The 22,126-nt window shown below is 46.3% G+C and overlaps 1 long non-coding RNA gene across 1 annotated transcript; it reads right to left on the bottom strand.

Annotated features, from left to right (window-relative positions):
• Positions 1-386: 386 nt before the first annotated feature.
• On the bottom strand, positions 387-21,842 carry LOC118543341 (uncharacterized). Its single transcript, XR_013443174.1, has 7 exons — positions 21,643-21,842; positions 10,094-10,211; positions 5,849-5,979; positions 3,918-3,988; positions 3,255-3,450; positions 1,622-1,689; positions 387-967 (listed from the first exon to the last, which is right to left on the bottom strand). It is a non-coding gene; the product is annotated as an uncharacterized LOC118543341 (long non-coding RNA).
• Between the last annotated feature and the right edge of the window lie 284 nt (positions 21,843-22,126).

Below are 22,126 nucleotides of genomic sequence, written 5' to 3'. Positions count from 1 at the left end.
TTGTATTTGTTCACTAATCATTTATCGTGAGGAAAATCAAAGATACAAGTTTTCAACATACTGACATGCCTGCATTTCAAAATAGCCACTGTCAACGACGTGCTGTTTCTTTCCAGTCTTCCGTTTCTGTGCAATGTGTGTGTGTCCTTTGAGTCAGTGGGAAGTTCATTGCAAGTGGCAAGTTCATTGCAAGTGGCAAGTTCATTACAGAGGGGAGGTCTGGTGAGAGCACGGACACTCTCTCACCTGGCCATGCAGGAGATTTGAAGTAAGTTTGGTCGGGCACCAACCTAATGATGAACCTTTAGTGGGAATCCCCATTTGCCACTTGCCCTTCAGCATGTGCTTTCAAGATGTGAGCATTTTTGAAGGCTAAAGATGATTTTTTGATAGACCAAAATGTCTTCCTGATTCTTCTCTGCTTTGGTCATGTATGGGAATTGTCCCCAACTATGACAGATGTTGGGCCCTTCATTTCTGCCCCATCCCCATCCTAGGAAAGGGAGCCCTAAGCAAACCTCCAGGTGTAGCTGTGGTCAGGGAGGAATGTGGTGTCCTACGTGGTGTGCACTGTGCGGATGAGGTTTACCTTTGGAAATGTGCCACTTATATTGATGTGTGTAAGTGGGAAATGTCTTCTGGTGAAACATACGCACTCAACACACCCACATGCACAATCCCATCCCATCGACTCACAGAAACAACCCCCAACCCTCATGCACACCAGCCACACCACCTAAATGACCTACTTGCTTCCAGGGACTGTAGAACAGGGTCATAGGTTTCTACAGGACAATCAGTTTTTCTCACTCAGCCCCAGCCTCCATTCCCAGCAGGAGCCCAGAATCAGGGAAGCTCTCCAGACCAAAGGGGAGGTGAAAGCCCCACTCTGTTCATCAGCTAGATTTGTCCTCAAGAAGTGACTGATCTTAGAATACGTACTTGGACCATTTCCGGTTGCCTCCTCCTACGGTTAGAGAAAGGGAAACACTATGAGGATCACATCATCCTGTGCACACCGTTTGCACACATCTTTTGTTCTCTTGGTGATGTAAGCAAGCTAGGTGGGATACAGTTATTGAGTTTATGATTTAAAAAACTGATAAAATCACCTGCAAAAGAGGCTCCACCTTTGATAGTCAGATCTCGCAAGTCCATTTGAGTCAGCAAATACAAAGTTATTTTCCACAGACAAAATTATCTCCTAGAAAATGCTCGCTACCATACATTGTGTAACTAATTGGTGGTGAGGTTTGTTTGTTTTAATGCCCCTCTAAATATGGGTCAGTTAGTAGTATACACTCACAGGAAACTCTCAACACCGAGGACATTGTATATATCCTCTGGAATGTACATGCTCAGTTGTTCATGGAAATAGAAATAAAACAGTGGTTGTACTTCAGACACAGAAAATGACCTTACCATGGAGCCTGAGTTTCTCAGTTGTTTAAGCGTGTGCCTTCAGCTCAGATTGTGATCCCAGGGACCTGGGATGGAGCCCCACATTGGGCTCCGTGCTCAACGGGGAGCCTGCTTCTCCCTCTCCCTCTGCTACTCCCCCTGCTTCCTCTCTCTCTCTTCCTCTCTCATAAAAATACAATCTTTAAAAAAATAACTTTACCTGAAGGAGAGTCGCAGTTTCTTCCTCTGCCTTCAAACTGGGTCCTTCCATCAGGCCCTCGGGACCAGCTAGGAGGATAGAGAGCCACTGTGAGGACACTGGTGTGGCTGCTCAGAAACTAGTCAGGGAGTGTGGGTGAATGAGGACAGGAGGCGAGTGTGTGCATGTGGGTGGTTAAGATGTATGGACTGCACCGCTGCTGGGCATCCTCCTTGGTGGACAGAGGAAGGGATGGGAGAGGAGCAGGAAGGAAATGAGAACAGGGCTTTTGTCTTTCTAGCTAAGGCAAGCCTGATCAAAGCGCAATAGTCAATCAAATACATGTAAACCCTAAAGTGGTTTCTGTGTGAGGACTGAGTCCCATAACCTCTCTTGACTGAAATGCAACTAAACTGTCACTCTCTTCTTCTTTGGAAATCAGTTCTTGCCCCAGGATCCCCATGTGCCGCTACTCTGTTCATCATGTTTGTAAGATTTTGCACTGCATGAAAAGCAGCCTTTGTTGCGGGGCTGAATTCAATCCTAGAGAAAGTATCCTAGTAGTTTTCTTCATTAATCGTTTCTCCTAAAGAAAATCAAATGTACGATATTTGAAAATATTGACACCCTACCTTGTAAAAAAAAAATAGCCACTGTCAATCCATTTGATATATTCCTTCCACTTTTCTCGGGCTGTACAAGGTGGTTGTGTCCATCAAGACAGTGGTTGTCCACACTGGCCCAGGCCCTCTGGCCAATGGGAAGCTCCTCACACAGAGGAGGCCTGGAGTGAGCGCCAGCTGTGCGGATGATTTGCAGCAGGGGTGTTGGGCACAGACCTTACAACCAGGGTTGACCGTGAGTTCCTGTTTGCCAGTGGTCCGTGAGTGTGTGCTTGCAGAATCTGAACCTTCCTGAGGCTTATGGAAATCTTACCAAGTACACTAAATGACCTCCCTGGTTCTTCTCTGTTATTGGTCATGTATATACACAGCGACCCCAGCTATGACAGATGTTGCCCCGTGCTGTCCTCCATGGGGCCATACACTTTCCAGCAGCGACGGGCTTGACCAGGACGATGTGGCCTTTCTATGTGCACTCGAGTCCAGGGACCAGGCTAAAATCGTTGATATGTGCTCCTATAGTTGCCCTGCTTTATGTGACCATGGAGGCCACTGTGTAATGTTGGGCAGTGTAGGGGACATTGGTAGGATCTAGTGTTTTGGCTGTATAAACAGATGCCGGTGCTCCTTTGCTAGCTCGCTCCTTTGCTAGTTCATGACCACCTGGCTGAGTGATTAATACAGGTCCATAGCCCAGAGCGGTATTCAGATTGACACCGGGGTTCCCAGCTTGGCTCTCCATGTAGGTGGCCAAGGGTTTGGATCATTCATCTCCGAACCATCCCCATCTCAGGAAAGGAAATGGAAACATCCTCTAGGTACAGCTGTGGTGAGGGAGGGAATGAGTATGTAAAGTGTGCCATGGTGTTTTGAGTGTTTCGGAAGGGTGACAGTTCTTTTATGATGGAAGTGTGAGAAATACCTCCTCAGATTGCACACATTTACATTAACAATCATAACACATAGACATACACACCCACACACACACATGCGCGTGTGTGCCCTTCAACCCACCCGCACACGAGTCCTACCTTCTATATGCCATAGTCCTTCCAGGCCCTGTACAACGTGATCACAGTGCTTTACAGGACAGTCCCTCTCAATATACCCCAACCCTCATTCCCTGGAGGAACCAAAATCAGGTTGCAAACTTCTTTTTACCCTAGACTTCACCACAAAGAGTGATACTCTTAAATACGTAGAGTTTTCGTTTCTCGCAGCATCCACCTGTGATGGGAGAAAATAAAACACTATGAGGATCACACCATCCTGTACCCTGTTGACACAGCTCTTTTGTTTGGTGCAAGGACTTCAGGTAATTGGATGGGGTACAGTGGTTGAGCCAATGTCCCCCCACCCAAGTGAAAGAGGACATATGTATTGATGCTTGAGCTTTTCATGGCAGGTCTCTGAAGTCCATTCTGATCAACAGAGAGAAAATTCTTTTTCAAGGCGAACCGTTTTCTGCTGAAGACGGTGTTTGACCCCATACAGTTTGTAACTGAGGCTGTCCTCTTTCATCACCCGTTTTGTATCCACTGTCAGTTCGTAACAGACTTTCACTGAGCATTCCTCCAACAAAGGAGACTGCTTATGTCATCTCTAAGGTGTAGTGCCGGATTTTCATCCTGCATTGACTGAAGAAGAAATCAAGGAAGGGACATTTCTATCTCAGGAAAGAGAGGTGAGCTTACCTCAGGGACAGATGGGGCCCCTTCCTCTGTCCTGTCCCTGGTAAAGTCGTCAGTCTGGCGCTCCACAGGATCTAGGAGAACACAGAGCAGCTGTCAGGGTATTGGTTGCGCTGCTCAGGAATGACTCAGGGAGTTTTGCCTGATGTGGACACGGGGCCACAGTGAATGTATGTGATCGGTGAACAAGCCGGGCCAATCTCCTTGGCGTATGAAGCAATACAGTGGAGAGGAGCAGGAGGGAAAAGAGAAACGGGGCCTTGGCTTTCAAGCTGAGGGGATCTCCTCAATGGGAAATCGTCAGTCTGAAACTGGGAAGCACTCAAGGCACAGTGTGTTTCATGGCGCAGTCCCCTGAGCCCTCCAACCCACTGTGAAGGCCAGCCACATTCCCACTTCCTCCCCTGTCACGGGACCAGTTCAGCTTTCATCCCAGCATATATGCTGCGACGGTATCTGTCCGCTATTGCCTCAGATTATTAGGTTTTTATGGGATGGAATCTACATAGTGTTAATGCTTTTATTAATAAGTGTATACTCAATGACACTATTTACATTCGTAAGGCTTTGTAGTCAGCACTACCATCTATATCCAGAGCATTTCCATCCTAAGTAACCTCTGTACCCATGAAAAATGACTGCACCTCCCCCCTTCCTCCCTCCGTCCTCCTTTCTACTTTCTGGGTCTACGAATTTCCCTACTCGTTTCCTCAAAAAGTGGGATTGTGTAATACACGTCTTTCTGTGCATGCCTTCTTTCAAAAAGCATCTTAGTTTTTCAAGGTCCATCCATTTCGTAGCATATTGAATACTTCAGTTTCTTCTTATGGCTAAATAGCATTCCATTATGTGTACATATCCCATTTAATGTGTCCTTCCCTCACAGGATGGATTTTTGGGTTGTGTCTGTCTATGGCTACTGGGAATACTACTGTCTCGAACATTGGTGCACAGATTTCTGTCTGTTACCGGAACGGGAATACTTGACATTATGCATTTGTCAAACGTGTAGAACGGTAAACACAAAGAAAGTATTTTAATGTAAACTGTGGACTTTAGTTCTTAAAAAGTTTGAGGTTGTTTCGTTAATCATAAGGTATATTGTACACACATGTAAGATGTGGTTAATGGAGAAAAGTGGAGGGGTGGGATATGGAAACTTCCTGTCTTATCTGTTCCAATTTTATTTTAATCTAAACCGGGTCAAAACATTGTCTCTTACTTACTAAAAATCTAGAAACAGAGTTTCATGGAGAGATCTATATTGACTTGTGTTCAAGAAATAGCTAAGGTCCATACATTCCGCTCAGGGACTCTTTTTTTTTTTTTTTTTAATTTTATTATGTTATGTTAGTCACCATACAATACATCATTAGTTTTTGATGTGGTGATCCACGATCCATTGTTTTCGTATAACACCCAGTGCTCCATGCAGTATGTGCCCTCCTTAATACCCATCACCAGGCTAACTAATCCCCCCTCTCCCCTCCCCTCTAAAACCCTATTTCTCAGAGTCCATAGTCTCTCATGGTTCATCTCTCCCTCCGATTTCCCTCCCTTCATTTTTCCCTTCCTTCTCCTAATGTCCTGCATGCTATTCCTTATGTTCTGCAAGTAAGTGAAACCATATGATAATTGACTTTCTTTGCTTGACTTATCTCACTTAGCATAATCTCCTTCAGTCCCATCCATGTTGATGTAAAAGTTGGATATTCATCAGGGACTCTTTTTTCCTATGACACATGGATCCGGTTTCAGGGAGAAATTAATCTTGACTTCTATACTTAATGGTGATGGACTTAATAAATTTATATCTGTACCTATGAAATAATAGAAAAATGTGTCTCCACATTTTTATACTCTTCTGTTATGTCTATGTTATTGAATGAAAGACTTATTCTTAAATCAACCTAATGAGTAAATTTCCACAGTACCTTCCTCGCTATTCCCAATTGGGTACACCTGGTTATGGAGAGAGAAGAAAACTCTTTTCCTTCTCTGTTGGAAGCGGCCAATGTGGTTGTGGGGGGTTCCACAGCTTTAGGCTGATCTTCCACACAAAGTTCTAGGAAAAGCAAAGAAATAGAGAGCAGAGTTGGCATCTTGCTGGCAGTAGACCATAGGGGAATTAGACATTATAGCTACTCCTAGTTCAACCTTTGGCTCCCCGTACTCAGCAACTCCTCAGCAGACATTCCTCCCTCAAAGTCGGACTTAGGAAGATGTTGCAGTGTGGTGTGCACTGAAAACTGACAGTTGTTGTGGGCAACTACGGTTATTTAGCAGATATGATAGAAACACAGCAAAGCACAGTGACCACACCTGATGGCCTGGATTCACATCCCATTTAGCAGCCACACCTACCTGAGAGAGTTACCGAGAGTTCATTCCACTTACCCGATGGCACAGTCCCTTCTCGTTCACTCCCAGGCATCATCCAGACAGCCAGTGAACCCTTCCACATCAACCCATGAAAATACCACAAGATATTCCAGTTTCTCTCCTTCTAAAAATGTCTGGATTTAGACTACTCACAGTAGCTTCCAGATTTTGTCATCCACTTTGAGAAGAGGTGACTTGTAACTCCTTTCCCTATAATGTGTTGCTGAGATGGCATCAAGATTCTCCTGATCCAGTGAGAGCAGTGTGGTGTGTTCCCTGTGTGCGTTCTTGGTATGACTATGTATGAAATTGGCATTCGGAAATAGTATAGTTTTCTGAATTTAGAAGCTATTTAAGGAAGCCAGCCTCATTGAAAAATTGGAAGTAACTAATACGGAAAACCTAGAATATTCATCTATCAGTGTGGACAGATTGGAAGGTGGCCATGAAAAGAAAAAAAGGAAACAAATTTCTCTAGAAGTGAGGCAGCCAACTTGAGAAAAGAGAATTCAGAAAATCCATATGAACATACCTGTAGAACAGCAATTCAGGTTGCCCATCGTGTGAACCTTCACACCTGTTACCAAACGGCAAGGGCTCGGCTCACAGAGTGACATTTGAAATGGAAGAAACGGTTGCATCATTGGTCACCATGGCAATGGGTCATGATAGAACTTTCAGAGTGAAAGCAGCTCTGCACACTGTGGGTTGATGGAAAGAAATGGGTCTGGGATGGATAGATGGACGATGGGTATGAAAGAGGGCACTTGTTGTGATCAGCACTGAGTGCTGTATGTAAGTGATGAATCACTGAATTCTACTCCAGAAACCAATAATGCACTGTATGTTAACGAACTAAAATTAAAAAAAAAGAAAAGAAAAGATACCCCTGGAGGGGGCACATTGACTTAAAATTTATATCTGCTATTCTCTAAAACTGTTATTAATAAAATACTGTTTAAAAAAGTCTTTCCTGGGGTGCCTGGGGGGCTCAGATGGTTAAGCGTCTGCCATCGGTTCCATCATTATCCCGTAGTCCTGGGATTGAGCTTCACATGAGGATCCCTGATCAGAAGGGAGCCTGCTTCTCCCACTGCCCCTCACCCCACTCATGCTCTCTCTCTCCACCTATCAAATAAATAAATAAATTATTTTTTGAAAAAGTCTTTTCTACAGGGCCCCTCTCCCCAGAATGGCCCTGTTTTCCCTCCAGGAGCCCCTTGGAGCCAAGGATGACAATTAGTGATGTTCTCTCAGGTGGACTGCCTGAGCCATGCAAACATATCTCCCTCATATTCCAATAAATTTCATTAATTTCGTTTTGAGGTTTCCTTTTCTCTGGGGGCAGAAAAATATTCTTTGGAAACACTGGATTCCTCTTGCATTTCAGATTTTAAAGGCATTTCGTGCATTGACCTCCCTCTCTCCTGCCCTCCATCCTGAATTCCAGGTCTGTAATGAGGGTAGTTCTGTGTGGACAGTGGGTCCTCCCCACCACTGGATGGGGCCTCCCGTGGCGTGCGTGCAGGTCATGGGTCCACACTACTTTTGCAAGGGGAGTCCTTACATGGACTCATGAGATGAGGCAGGTCACGTCTGTGCAGGACCCTCTTGGCTGCAAAGGTCAATCTGTGCACTCCGAGTGGTTGGATTCAAAGCCTCTCTGCTGGTTTCACCCCTTGTCCATCTACTCCCTTGAGCTGTCATGCAGGGGGCCACATACATTTTAACCACCTGCAGGACTGGCCACATGCTCTGTGTGGTCCCTTGCAAAGTGAAAATTCGGAACCCCTTGTGCAAAAAGCTGGGAGAAATATGCAGTTCCAGGCAGTAAATATAAAGTGTATTTCTTAAAAATGTTTTATGACTTATGAAACAGAACAGGATTGGAAAAAACATGAGTAACAGCATCAATTTACACATTACAAAACAATCTTTTTGCTTCTTTAGGTAATGCAATCCTACCATTGTTTTTTCCAAATGATATCTAAATAAATCATTTTTCTGGCACAGTTTTATAAAAGTTTATTATGTCATTTCATGTATACTTTTAAGAACTTAATGTTTTAATAATATCATCACATAATCTCCATCACTTTGGCAAATGTCAGATAACAACTAATTTTAATTTATGATTTTGAGAGGATTTTTTGTTGTTGGGGATGTGATTCCTAGTATAGCTATTTAGAGTACCTGATAGGCCATGATGGATGACTTTGGATGGATTTCTGACGTGATGTCAAAATAAAAATTTTATTTAAGACATCCAGAGCTGATTCTTGTGAAACAAATTTTCCAAAAAAATTTAACTGTAAACAAATCAATGTCAAGAATCTGAATTTAACTTGATGTGTACTTTGGCATTTTAGTGTTTCCTCTGATATGTGCCATGAACTGATAATGTATAAATAGCCAAAGCCAGCTTTCCATTTGTACATAATTCCTGTCAATCAAGAAGTACATGCTGTAAAACACCTGAAACTTCAATGTGGGGTATTAGGGACTAATCTTAATTATTCTGGGGTGATGCACATAATATAACCATACAATAAAAAATTAATCCACTGGGAGATTCCTGAAACAGATCACCTGGGCACAATTCTGCTGTGGGAGATCTTGGGAGGCTCTCTGGGAGGGGGCTGAACCCCCATCTGAGGAACACATTCAGGGTAACTGGGGTACAGCCTGGGTCATGACTGGGGCAGGCAGTAGGGGAGAGGATGTCTCCTGCATAGGAATAGCATATGCATGGAATCAGGAGGTGATGAGGCAAGTTTGAGGAGGAGGCCAGGGGAGGCCAATAAAACCAGAGCTTTTTCTCAAGCAACTGACAACTTATCACCAAACAAGGAAACTGCAGAATGTGCACGCTGCTTAGACAGAACTCAGGGCACAGAGTCAGCCCAAATCCACAGGAATGCTGTCATGAGGCTCAGACTTCCATGACATGAGGTTCAATGAGAATTCAAGTCCTCCCCAGCCACGTGCCACATACACATCTGAATGATATTGATGTTTACAATGGTCAAGAAAACAGGAGGACAAACATCAGCCACATCCTCTTGAAGGCTGAGGAGAGCCTTTGGGCAATTGGGGACTATTTTGCATGTATTTTATTTTTTTGTTATTTTTTAAAGTTTTGAGATTTATTTTATTTAATATTTACTATTATTTATTCAAGTACTATGTTAAAATATAAATCTCCCAAACATTAAAGACATTCCAATTAATTAAAGGATAATAGACACATCCTGAGCTGCCTCCCTGGCAAATCTTATAGATATGTAGAAGAAGTAGATTTATGCAAGTCAAAAATTCTCAGCCTGTGCATTCTTTTTTATTATGAAGGCTATCATTAACCAAAGTTGCGTGTATTTTAAAGATACAATGTGGATTTACAATGACTGGAAGCTTTACATCCTATCTTAGAATCCCTGCACGTGTTCTTGTTTCTTTTCCATAAAGTGCAAGCCTTATCAACATACTATTTGATGAAACATCCATGGCCAAAAATAGTTATTCAAATATATTCCAAAACAGCTCTTTGACTGTGAGGATGAATTAAATAAATCTATAAATGCAAGAAAGCATATATAAACAAAACATCAAACTCCACCACTCTAAGACCATACCTACAATAAGTTAAAACGGTTTTTAAGTCAGAGGAGGAATACAACACAACACAACTCTGTCTAACAATGTAGTTCCAATGGTAGGATGTTGTCAATATCAGCCAGCTTACGTCATAATATTCAGTATAGGATTTTTAAGACAACTTCTTTTAAACAGACACTCACCTCTATTTTTACGTTGAATGTCATGTGTATGACCTAACAGTCTCACACGACTGCATGAAGAGTTTCATCTGAGACATACGTTCTGTTGACCCCAGGGATCATCAGTCACAATCATGGCCTGAGAATATTCAAGAGAATAGGATGTGGTCACTGACTAAGGTGACAATGGCATTTAGAGATCCTCTCTTCCAAGAGAGCAATGGAGGAAACTGGCAACAATGGTCCCCATCCGTATTTTCAGAACTCTGGCAATTAACCAGAACTTGCAGCAGTAGAGGGAACATCGACTCCAGGAAACCAAAACCAAAAAACAGCTGAATCACAGAAGCATGAGATTTCTGCCATTATAACTTGTCCTGGTCCCAGTCCCTGCCCTGCGGGTCCACGGAAGTTCAGAAAACTAAGAGCCACGTTCACAGTCAAAGTCAACAAGGTGGCAGCCACTGGAGGGAGCAGAGCAGGGCTGGAGCCCCCACAACACCTCCCTCCTAGAGCCTGATCGCTAATGGGCCAATCTAATGGGTCTCTGTAAGACCCCATCTGTTCAACTGTCTGTATTCAATCTGACTTGGAAGCTGCCCAGAATAACAAGTCTTTCCCTGGCGTAATAGTAAAAAATTACATAAAACAAAGAAGAATACAGGCAACTGTTCAACTTGTGGTTGTTTAATGTGAGGGATAACAACTGGTGCAAAAAACAGACTCACAAAAACCTTAAAAGAAGAGCTGAGGAGTGAGGTTTCCATAGGGGCTTTGAGAAGCCCCGACTTCTTCTCAGGAATCTGGAACATGCACCACTGCAGGGCTGTGTGCGTACTCAGGAGACCTGACAAGGCCACACACTGGCACCTCGGGCTGAGCCTGAAGCTGTGCACGTGCAGGAAGGGAGGCTTCCGGCAGAGTTCTCAGCTGCTGGCTCAGTGTGCAAGACACGGCCCCACATGCCCACGGAGCCCTCGGCACAGCCTGAGCCGCTCCTCCATTCGAGGCTGCTAATGCAGTCTCTACCCAGACACTGGTGACCACCCAGCAGCCAAGCAGGACCTACAGTGGTCACATGTGAGCGAGATGACAGGCTTGGAGAATTAGTTCAGAAGGGTCACTCACAAGAAAAGAGCAATGAGGGGCGCCTGGGTGGCTCAGACATTAAGCGGCTGCCTTTGGCTCAGGTCGTGGTCCCAGCGTCCTGGGATCGAGCCCCGCATCGGGCTCCCTGCTCTGCAGGAAGTCTGCTTCTCCCTCTCCCACTCCCCCGGCTTGTGTTCCCTCTCTCGCTGTGTCTCTCTCTGTCAAATAAATAAATAAAATCTTTAAAAACAAAAGAGCAATGACAAAAAATAGCAGAAACAACAAATCTTGGGGAAGCATAGGAATCTGATTCCCAGAGTTGCCATGTTCTATTATTTTTTTTTATTTTTATTTTTTTTTGAGAGAGAGAGAATGAGAGAGAGCACATAAGAGGGGGGAGGGTCAGAGGGAGAAGCAGACTCCCTGCCGAGCAGGGAGCCCGATGCGGGACTCGATCCTGGGACTCCAGGATCATGACCTGAGCCGAAGGCAGTCGCTTAACCAACTGAGCCACCCAGGTGCCCGCCATGTTCTATTATTTTAAGCCCAGTCTATACTCCCCTGCCCCTGGGATGATGATGATGATGATGATGATGATGATGATAACAACAACAACAACAACAATAGATCTACAAGAGAAAAAGGAAGTCTGGTTCTATGCACAAAAGTGACATAGATTGCTTTCCTGACACAGGCCTGACTGCTAGACTGGCTGTCAGCAAAGTCCAGCTGTAGGAGGGGCTCTGCTCCCTATGAAAGAGCTAGGGAATTTTCTGACTTTGCCTTTTTCCAGCTTTTGGTATTTTCTGGAAACTCGGGGCTTCCCTTGGCTTACAGCTGCTGTACTGCCATCTTTGTCATTCCATGTCCTTCCTTCTTGTGTCCGTGTGTCCAAAACTACCTTCCTGTAAGGACAACAGCCATTTGATTAGGGCCCACTCTAGTCCAGTGTAACTGTATCTCAACTAGATTATATCTGCAAAGATCTGATTGAGACTATGGCTCTCATATATAATTTGGGGTGACAATTTACATCCACAATGGGGCTTAACAGCAGATGTGAGCAGGAGGAAGACAGAACCAGTAAATTTGAACATAGGTCACTTGACATCCAGTCTTATGAACAGCAAATTTAAAAAACTAAGAGCAGGGGAGGAAAATGAACGGAGTCCCAGAGACCTGTGTATTACTTACAAGCATCCCGACACAGGCACCAAGACAGTCCCCAGAAAAATAAAAGAAAGAAAGGGATAGTGAGAATACATGAAGGAATAATAGCCCAAATCTCACCACATTTCATTCATCTCAACATTTAAGAAGTTCAACAAAGATGGAGAGGAATAATCCACCTCATAGTAAAATGGTTCAAGGCCAAAGTTAAACCAGAATCACAGAAGCTACAAGAAAAGGACCTCCTGGTGTACAGAGGGTCCACAATAAGGTGAATGACTAATTTTCATCAGAAGCCACAGAGGCCAGAGGCAGCAGGGTGACACATGAAAGCTGCTGCAAGAGAAAATTTGTCAAGCAACAAATGTGCAACTAGCACAGACCTCCTTCAGTAATGAAGGACATTTCAAGACATTCCCAGATAAGCAAAACCTGAGAGAACTCTCAGCTGTCAACAGCCCTGCAAGAAACATTAGGGGGGGTCTGTCAAGTGGAAAGAAAAAGACAACAGAGTAACTCAATTTTCCATGGAGAAATAGTTACAGAGATGAATATACAAGCAAGTAAAATGTATAAGTGCATAAAATGTATCTGGGATAAGTGCATAAAATATATTCTTCTGATTTACAAGAACACTCAATGCTGAACTAATGAATCATTGAACATTATATCAAAAATCAATGATGTACTATACCTTGGCTAATTGAATTTAAATAAAAAATATTATTTTCTTCTGATTTACAAGGACACTACATGAAGTCAATATAAATTGGTGTTGATCAGCTTACATTGTCGAAATGTAGAAATGTAGTATGTAGGACAATAATGGCAAAAGGAGGGGATATGGATCAACTAAAGTTTCTGTATGTCTTGGAAATTAATCTGGTGTTAATCCAATTAGAATGTTATAAAGATACTAATTGTAATGCCCAGGAAAGCTACTAAGAATATAAGCCAGAATACACAGGAAAAACAACAACATGGGGATTTAGTTAATACTCTGGGACATAACATCAAGAACAGCAGTAATGGAGGCATGTGAGAACAAAAAAATATATAACACACATAGAAAACAAATGGAAAAAGGACAGATTGCAATGCTACTTGAAAAGTAATTAACTTAAATTGACATGGATTACACCCTCCATTAAGAGGCAGAGTTTTGCAGTGGGGCTAAAAATCTGCGGTCTCTGTGCTCTCTACAAGAGTCAGCCTTTACATCCAGGAAAAAAGAGGTTGAGGGTTAAATGATGGGAAACTAGGCACCAAGCAGATATTAATCTAAGATAACACCTAGGCCAGTTTTGTTAATCTAAGACAAAGGTTATGATATTTTTTACACAAAGAAGGACAATGACTAGTACTAAAAGTGGCCACTCTTCAAGGAGATAATTATGATCATTTCATACTTAATGAGAGGACTCCAAAACACATGAAAGGGAAGGAGATAACTGAGGAGTGGGACAGACCCTCAACGGGAACGGCTGGAGACTTCAATACTTGACTTCCGACAGTGCAGAGATGGTGATTTCTTATTCTGCTCACATCAGCACTGTGGGGTAGGCAGGAGAGTGGATGGGGGCCATACTTTATGGTGCAGGGCACGGAAATTTGGAGAGATTAAGTGATGTGCTCAGGGTCAAAGTGATGATGAGGGAGGGCTCTGCGGCAGAGGATATGGTTCCCTAGTCACCCGGATATGAGGTCACCCCACACACACTGAACCAAGCCCTGTCCTCAGTCCCAGGTACACATCCACCTGCCCAACACTGTCACAAGGAGTCAGCTGGTGCCCCAAGGGGGTGCTGGCCCAAGACAATGGCTCAACTCCTGAGCAGTCCCCTGGCTCTACATTTCAGTCCCTGACACCAATACAATGTCTTTTCCCCAAATGAAGACCCCTGATGGATTGGGGGGACACAAATATGTCTCTAGCTCCCCCTCACTTGCCTCTGCAGCCCCAGAATTGGATTCTCTCAACTGCCCTGCAGTGAGAATTCCCAGGGTGCCAGTGACCACCCTGAATGACCAGTAGTCTTCTTAACTCCCAACTGGCTCAGAACCCAGAACATTCCAAACCAACTGCACATATGACAGTTGCTCAGAGAAATAGCTTCATCTTCAGCTGACCACACTTGCTTGTGAAACAGTTAATGAACTAGGAGGGGGCTGCCCAGGCTGGCCCTTCAGTGGTTAATGCATGATGTCTTTCAGCCCCCATGTCTCCTAGACAAAGATCTGACCCATTCTCTGTGCAGTCTGGACTAAGGCCTTGCGAGCATGAGAAGCAGCTGCACGGGCTCTGAGTTGTCCCTCCCCGCTCCTTCCTTCCTCCCCACATCCACTCTCTGCTGCACAAACTGCACTTCCCTCTCTTGAATCTACGATCTGATTTACACCCACAGTACATTCGACGTTGTAGTCAGTGGAAGTGATTTGCATGACTCTCCCCCATCATTTAGCCAGATGCCCGTGTGGGTGCTGCTGAACCACGGATGGGGACAGCCAGGAGAATTTCTTGGCTGTAGATGATTTTGCTCTGACTCCCGGGTTTGAACCCTTTTTGATATTTTCCCTCTTCTAACCTGAGCCACGATCCTGGAAAATACACCAAAAATAGAACCGTTGAAAGAAATATAGGGGTGACTGCCCCCCAGAGAGGAAACGTCGATGGCTACAGGGCGGGGGGGGGGGAAGGTGGCCTTTCAGCATTTACATGGGCACGATGCATTACCGCTCATGGAGAATATCTGTCATCATATCCTCTCCTCCGCCATCATACCTGTTGGATGCAGGGGCTAGGGGCTATGCTCCCTGTTTTGTGGTTCATGGCACTGAAATGCAGAGTGGTTAAATGGTTTGCCCAGAGGCACAGTGCAATGACAGATGGGTCAGGGAGAAAGAAGAAGTTGGTTTTCTGGGGACAGAGATCCCTGAACCCCCTGAGTCCTCTAGCTTATGTGCTCGACTTCTGAATTCAGGGTTCCCCTCCCTCCTTTCCCCAAATTTCCCGCCCAGAAAAGGGCACTGGCCTGACCCAGCTTCCACCCCTATGTGTCAATCCCTGCCTGAATCCGAAGCCATGATGTTTTGCTGAAAGGAAATGCCTGGAACGGCAGGGAGGCCAATCTGTGTCCCTCTGCCCCAGCATCTTTACATGTGAGACTGAGCTCCTGAGGGTCTGACCCGTGGTCTACTCACGACCACCCCCTTGTCTCCACTTTGTGGTCACACGCAAGAGCAGGCCCCCCACGTTTTTGGAACATTTTCCTGAAGTGACAACAAGTCCATCAGGGAAGCGATGGAGAGCACGGGCACAAGGCTGTCTTCCCCTTTTCATGCCAACCTCACCACACTGGTATTTCCTCTTCTTGTTCTGACTTCCAAACTGCTTCCTCTTACTTATTCTCTTAAGTCGATGGAAAGGAAGCTTCTTGAGAGCTGAAAGCAAAAGCAGCCTGGAGCATGACCAGCGCCACCCAGGCAGGAAACACCCGATTGGGGGCCCCAGGCAGATCCTCAATTCCCAGAGCTCCTCCTCCCTGCTGAGTCCTAACCCCGCTGCCCACTGGGCTATTCAGGGCTGCTCCCCAGACTCAAGGGTGCAGACCCAGGGTCGGAGGCCAGGGCGACGCTAGCTAGAAAGGGGCCAAGGAGGGCTGCAGAGAAGTTTCCCGGACACCGCAGATGCAGGGCCTCAGTGCCCACAGGAGACCAGATCCTTCAGGGTGGGCATTAGAAAAGGAGGGGATGGGGAAGAGCTAGGAAGAGAGGTGCTCATGGGCAGCAGAGAGAGGAAGTGCAAGAGCTGGGAGGAGGAAATGAATGACAAGCACAGCGATGCTCCCTGTCCCTGAGCCTAGAAACTCTGCAAAGTGATCCTGCGCATGGACAATTGCAGGGCGGCCCGGGTGGGTCTGGGAAACAACAGGGACAGTCAGGCTTGAAGTGGGTGCTCCGCCTCATTGCCCCTGGCAGGACAGAGGCTGACCTCTAGGTAGAGGCAGGGTCCACCCGACTGTCCCAGGAGCCCTGACCCACTGCTTCCTACCTGAGTGCACTTCTGATGTTGAGTTACAAATGCATCTTGACTTCTGTAGTGATGCTAATGATGCACTTAATAAATTTAAATTTGCTCACATGAAATGGAAAACGTGAGGCAGCATCTTTGTCGTTTTCTCGTAAGTATACAACACTGAAGAAACCATAGTAGCTATTCTTGAGGTAATGAGTAAATTTTCACAGCACCTTCCTCGGTGTTCCCGATTGGGAACATCTGATTATGGAGAGAAAAGTGGACTCTTTTATATGTTTCTGAGGAAGGAGCCAAAGTGGTTGTGGGGGGCTCCACAACTTCCCTCTCTCCTTCCACACAGAGTCCTGGGAAATGCATAGAGAGAGAGAGCAGTGTTGGCACCTTGCTGGCAGAAGACCATCGGGGCAGGAGTCATAATTTACTCCTAGTTCAACCTGCTGCTCCCCCTACTCACCAGCTGTCTAGCAGACATTTGTCCTTCAACGTTGGACTTAGGAAGATGTTGCAGTGTGGTGTGCCCTGAAATCCCCCACAGACAGGTTTTGTGGGCAACTACTGTGATTTAGCAGAGATGTGATAGAAACGCAGCAAAGCACAGTGACCACGCCCGATGGCCTGGATTCACATCCCATTTAGAAGGTACCCCTACCTGAGAGAGTTACTGAGACCTCTCTGTGTCTCAGTTTCCTGCTCTGAAATGTGGAAATATCCATACCTCCTATTCATTAGTGTGCTGTTGTGACGTCAAAAGTGATTTCCTCCAAGTAGAGCCTCGGACATAGTAAAGGACTGATGCTTCACCATTGCTCTGGAGGTAGTCAGGTTCTGATTTCCTACAGAGTGAGCTAGACACCTGGTAGTGGGTGAATCCAGACATGGGACTTGGATGGCTCCACTGCATGGGGGATGGAAGCTCACTCTTTATCCTGCACAGGGGAATGATGCTTACAGCTCACCGAGAATATGTATCATCTACTCCTGTAATCCCCACACCAGCACCACTGGGAGAAGCAGGGGCTGTAACCCATAGTTTACAGTGGAGGGCACGGAAATGTAGAGAGATGAAGGGACTGTCCCGAGTGATGGATCCAGGACAGCAATGTAGTTGGTTCCCTGGGGAGAGAGATCCCTGAACACCTGACACCTGCCCACGACTCAGAGAAAATGTGCTGAAACCCAGAACCAAGAGCTTTCCTCACTTTCTCAAATCCACCTGTGCCAATGTTTCTCTGGGACACAGTGGGTGTCCCTGCGGGAGGTGTCTGTGCCATGAGAACAATCTGAATCCTACCTCCGCCTCCTGCCTCTATGTTTCAGTCCTGACCCGAAATGTAATGCACTTTTCCTCCCAACACTGCCGCCCCCCTGGAATACACGGGGAAGTGTGCGTGGAGCCTCCCTGCCCAGCATCTCGTGAGGCAGGCCAATGTTCATGAAACAAATACAAAAATAAATAGATATTTACATGAGAATTGACCCGAATGTCCGATAGGTAAAGGTGAAATACATTTATGACCTATCCTTTGATTTAAATTTATGCTCTGAATTGTTTCAAATAATTGGGAAATGATGACAGCATAGGGTAGTTAAAAAGTAGGAATTAAAGGTGTAAAGTATAATCTCTATTTTCTACAATCAAACACACTTTTATCCTAGTGTAGGAATGCCTATCATCTGCGACATTGAACAGGGGTTATCCTGGTGAAAAGATTAGGAAGTTTTTCATCTAATCTGTAACATTTTCCCTCTCAAAACGTTGATCTTCTTTCTGTTTTGTTACTCATGTTGGAGCACACTGGGTCGGCGCAGGACCACGTTCTGCGGACGACGCTGCCAGCCACCTGTCCTCCAGGCCAACTGGGACGGACCCCACTGGGTACAATAGAGATGCCCAGGGTTGGCCTTGGACAGCAGGCTATTTTGCATGATTTGAGAGGTGCTGAAAAGACCTCCTCCTCCTCCTTCCTTATACCTCATATTACATAATTAAGGACACAAGCTTTTAGTCTTGAAACCATTTCATCCTGAGTTTTGGTTACAACACGAACATCTAGGATGGAAAGGAGCTGTCACCCAAATCTTACCAAGGCGTCCTCCTGCCAGCCACGAGGGGACGGGCAGAATGAGCCTGTGGATCCATCACTGCGGGGCCTTGGGGAAGAGTTCACAGCAAGTTGGCTCGGCCAAGGGCTTTCCACGCCCGTCCTGGTCCACAGGGACAGTGGCTCCTGGGACATGGCTGTGAAATTATTCAGGGAAGAGCAGGGTAAATGCAAAGATACTTGGAACTGGCTGACAATTTTCCTGGGGGATTTATTTTTTTCTCCTTACCAAAGAATTTCCAATCTGTCCCACCTGCCTCTTCCCTTACTTACCAGTCCCTGCTTTCTGTAGGGACGGCTGCCTGGAAGAGACTAGGGTTTTGGACCAAAGCCTCGGGTTCAATTCCATTCCCCCTGTGAAAGTGTGGAGGCTGCCACCGCTCAGACACGGTGCCTGCCCTGGCTCAGCTCTTGCTGTACTTCTCGGAAAGTGTGTGGGCCACACTGGAGAAGCAGCAGCTGAGTCATTCTGTGGAATGATTAATTTCTATTTACCAGATGAGGAGGACACACTCAAGGCCCCAAACTCTGGTCTATGATGACCTGTGTCCAGACCATGCTGGGGAAGGCTAGCCGCTGACATAGTAAGTCCATGACAGGAATGATGGAACCAAGCCTCCCTCTTGCCCTTCTGGCCTTGGCTTGCAGCCCTGCGAGGCAGTGCCCCTCTGCGACTACGCCACTGGGGTTCCTGTGCTCAGCTAAAGCACAGTCAGGCTGGCTCTCCACCGAGAACAGATCACATGTTCCCTTTGTCACAGCCCTGCCTCCTGAGATGGCCATGTCGAGTGAGAGACCTGCCGTGGAAGGAGTCAGCAAGCACTGGAGGCATCTGGTTCCCTGTACTCCCGTGTATCTCACCGGTGCAGACCTTAAGGAGTTGCAGCACATATCAAAAATGGCTTTGACTTTTTCGTATGTTTCTTTTCGGTTTTGGGCCGTCCTTTGGGGTTGAGAAGGAATGTTTATATATACCACTTGGCTTCTCTAAAGACCCAGAGCACAGTAGCTGCTTTGGGGCATCTCATCACCTTGTGACTTCTTTTTTTCGAGGTGAGAAGGGAGATCGATCGCTGACCTACTACTGCATGCCAGAGGCCTTGAAGCAAATCCCTTTCCAGCTTGAATCTCACTGCTGAGGAAATTGCAGACTGAGGCATTATTAATCTCTCGTGCCCTGACGCTAAGTGCACCCAAGGGGGATGCTGAGAGCCACCCCTCTGCCGTCTGGAGGCAGGGACTGCCAGGATCCCTCCTGCTTTGCCTGCCTCCCTGCACAGGGGCCACCTTCAGCTGTGAGCAGCCTCCAGTTTGGGGATTGTGGGGATCACCGGGCTGCTGAGAAGCACAAGACACAAGAATTTCTGACGGTTGATCCTAGCATGTATTGACCATCCCAGAGCTCAAGCACCAGGTTCCTAAAGACCAACTACTAGGGAGACTTTGTGCCTACATTTTCAGGCTTTCCATGGAAAACTGTCCCCTTATTTAGGAAGGGACCAACATTAATGCTTTATGGTGAAACTATTTCAGTGGTTACTTTTCTTAATGATGAAGCACCATCCATAAAGATGAAAGGCAAATGACCAAACCTTTGCACTCATGTGTTAGTAACGAGTAAGGGAGTAATCGACACCGTAGTGGTAAAATGTCAAGAAGAGACGGTTTAAAAAAATCCAAACATGTAATCAAAATATACACAGATTTTAAATGCCACTGATAATTAATGAAAGTGAATATAAAAGCATACATTAAGCATCCAGTTGGCAGACATGAAGACCCTCGCACCACCCCGTGTCAGGGAGGCACCGGAAGACCACTTTTCACAATCTGTCATGTGGTATTAATGGGGATGACAGTTCTGTCAGGCTGCTTCTCAGTATATTGTGACAGTTTCAAAGATGCACACAGATCCCCCTCCCTCCTCCTAAGCAGAGCGGGCAAAACCCACAGGACCGTGGCGGGCCCTGGTCGGTGCAGCATTTGTAGTTTGTGTGACAGTCCCTGCAGAGCTTCCCCTGCCCCGTTCCCTCTGGTGACTGGGTACTTGGTCCCGGGGAGGGCCCAGGTTACCTCGCAGTGACAGAAAGGACATTTGCTCTGGATGGTGTCTCACAAATTCTAGAGCAAGGCAGACAGGCTGTGAGGAGGATCCACTTTCCATTTCCTGCAAGCAAATCATTAACACGGGCCCGGGCCATTTCCCCCACTCTGCCACCAGCAGGACAACCCTGTACCGGCCTGGGGGTATCCAGGAAATGGCCAGACTCCTGCTTCTCTCTCCTCAACCACCGTTGTTAAGACTTTGAGTTTCAGGAACAACAAACAGCCCCGTCCCTCCTCTCCCCTTAGAATCCTGGGTCTGGGGCACATCAGCCCCAGGGAGGCCCCGAGGGAGCGCTCACAGCGGCTGCATCCGTGTGTCTCCCAGTGCGGGTGTCACCAGAAGCTCAGAGCCCTGAGTGCGGTGCACGGAGGAGTCCTGGTGTGGACTGGTGTCAAGAAGCACCATTTGGGTTTAGAAACCACGAGCACTTGGCATTGGCAACCAACCAAAGGCTCTTCTAAGAATTCAACTAACGAGTGCAGCTAAGCACGGTGTAGCCAAACCCTGTGTCCAGGGCATTCCACACAGGGCACACTGAACGGATTCGGAAAAGCATGATCTGGGTCATGGAAAAGCGGCCCCGGCTGCTCACAGGTGCAGCTCGCCAGAGCTGACCTCAGCCCTGACTCTCCCGCCACAGCCACGTCTCAAGCCACACGTTCCAGGGCAACTGTGCCCTTGTAACACTGGGCGGAGTTCATGCCCAGCCCCGAGCAAAGCAAGTTAGGAAAAGAACCTCACATTGTGTCTCATCTTTCGTTTAACCGGCACTGTGCTCATGTGGCCACGGCTATTACTCCACATTTCTTCTATCACTTAATGAGAAATCTACCTAGTTGGCAAAGCGGCTCGATGAAGAGAAGAAACGCATAGAAAGACCCCACGGGAGACGGTGCAGATGGCCCGAAGGCCTGGCAGTGCACAACCACATCACTGCACAGGGCGGCTCTGAGCCAGCCACTTCCTCCTTTTCTCCTTTCTCATCCTTGACTCTGGAGGGACTGACCACAGCCCACCTCACTTGAGTCTGGGGAGGAGAGACCACTAAACCCGCACGGACACTCACCTGTGTGGATCCCCACTTTCCGGGGTCCTGTGGGCAAGGACGGTATCCTGGGCATTCCTGACATCACACACCGCCTCCTGGTTTGTACACGGACCTGTCCCAGCATTTGCAGAAATTTTACCCCTTCGACGATCAGGCAGTGGAGAGCAACAATCTCTTCCCAAACAGAAAAAAGGTTTGAAATTCAGGCTACTCTTTGTATGTCACCTTAACCAACTGATCTTATCAGGTCTTCAACTGCATGTACATACCTTGTATTTTTGTTGCTGTTCAATCAGACATCTGCTTATATAACAAGTGTTACCCAGTGTGAACTAATACCTGCCTCCCCCAAGCTGTGAGAGAACCAATGGGGAAGACTCTCTTTTTGGTTTCTTCATCTTTCATGATAAGGGAAACTATATTCATTTTCACAGGATACCGCTCAGTCTCCCTTCCTCTCCCTCCCCCAGTCCCTCCCACAGCTATTGGAGAATGAGGGTCC

Source organism: Halichoerus grypus, chromosome 13 (assembly GCF_964656455.1).
Source record: "Halichoerus grypus chromosome 13, mHalGry1.hap1.1, whole genome shotgun sequence".
In the NCBI taxonomy this organism is placed as follows: Eukaryota; Metazoa; Chordata; class Mammalia; order Carnivora; family Phocidae; genus Halichoerus; species Halichoerus grypus.
The sequence above is the reverse complement of the archived record's forward strand: the minus strand, read 5'-3'. Positions and strand labels throughout refer to the sequence as shown.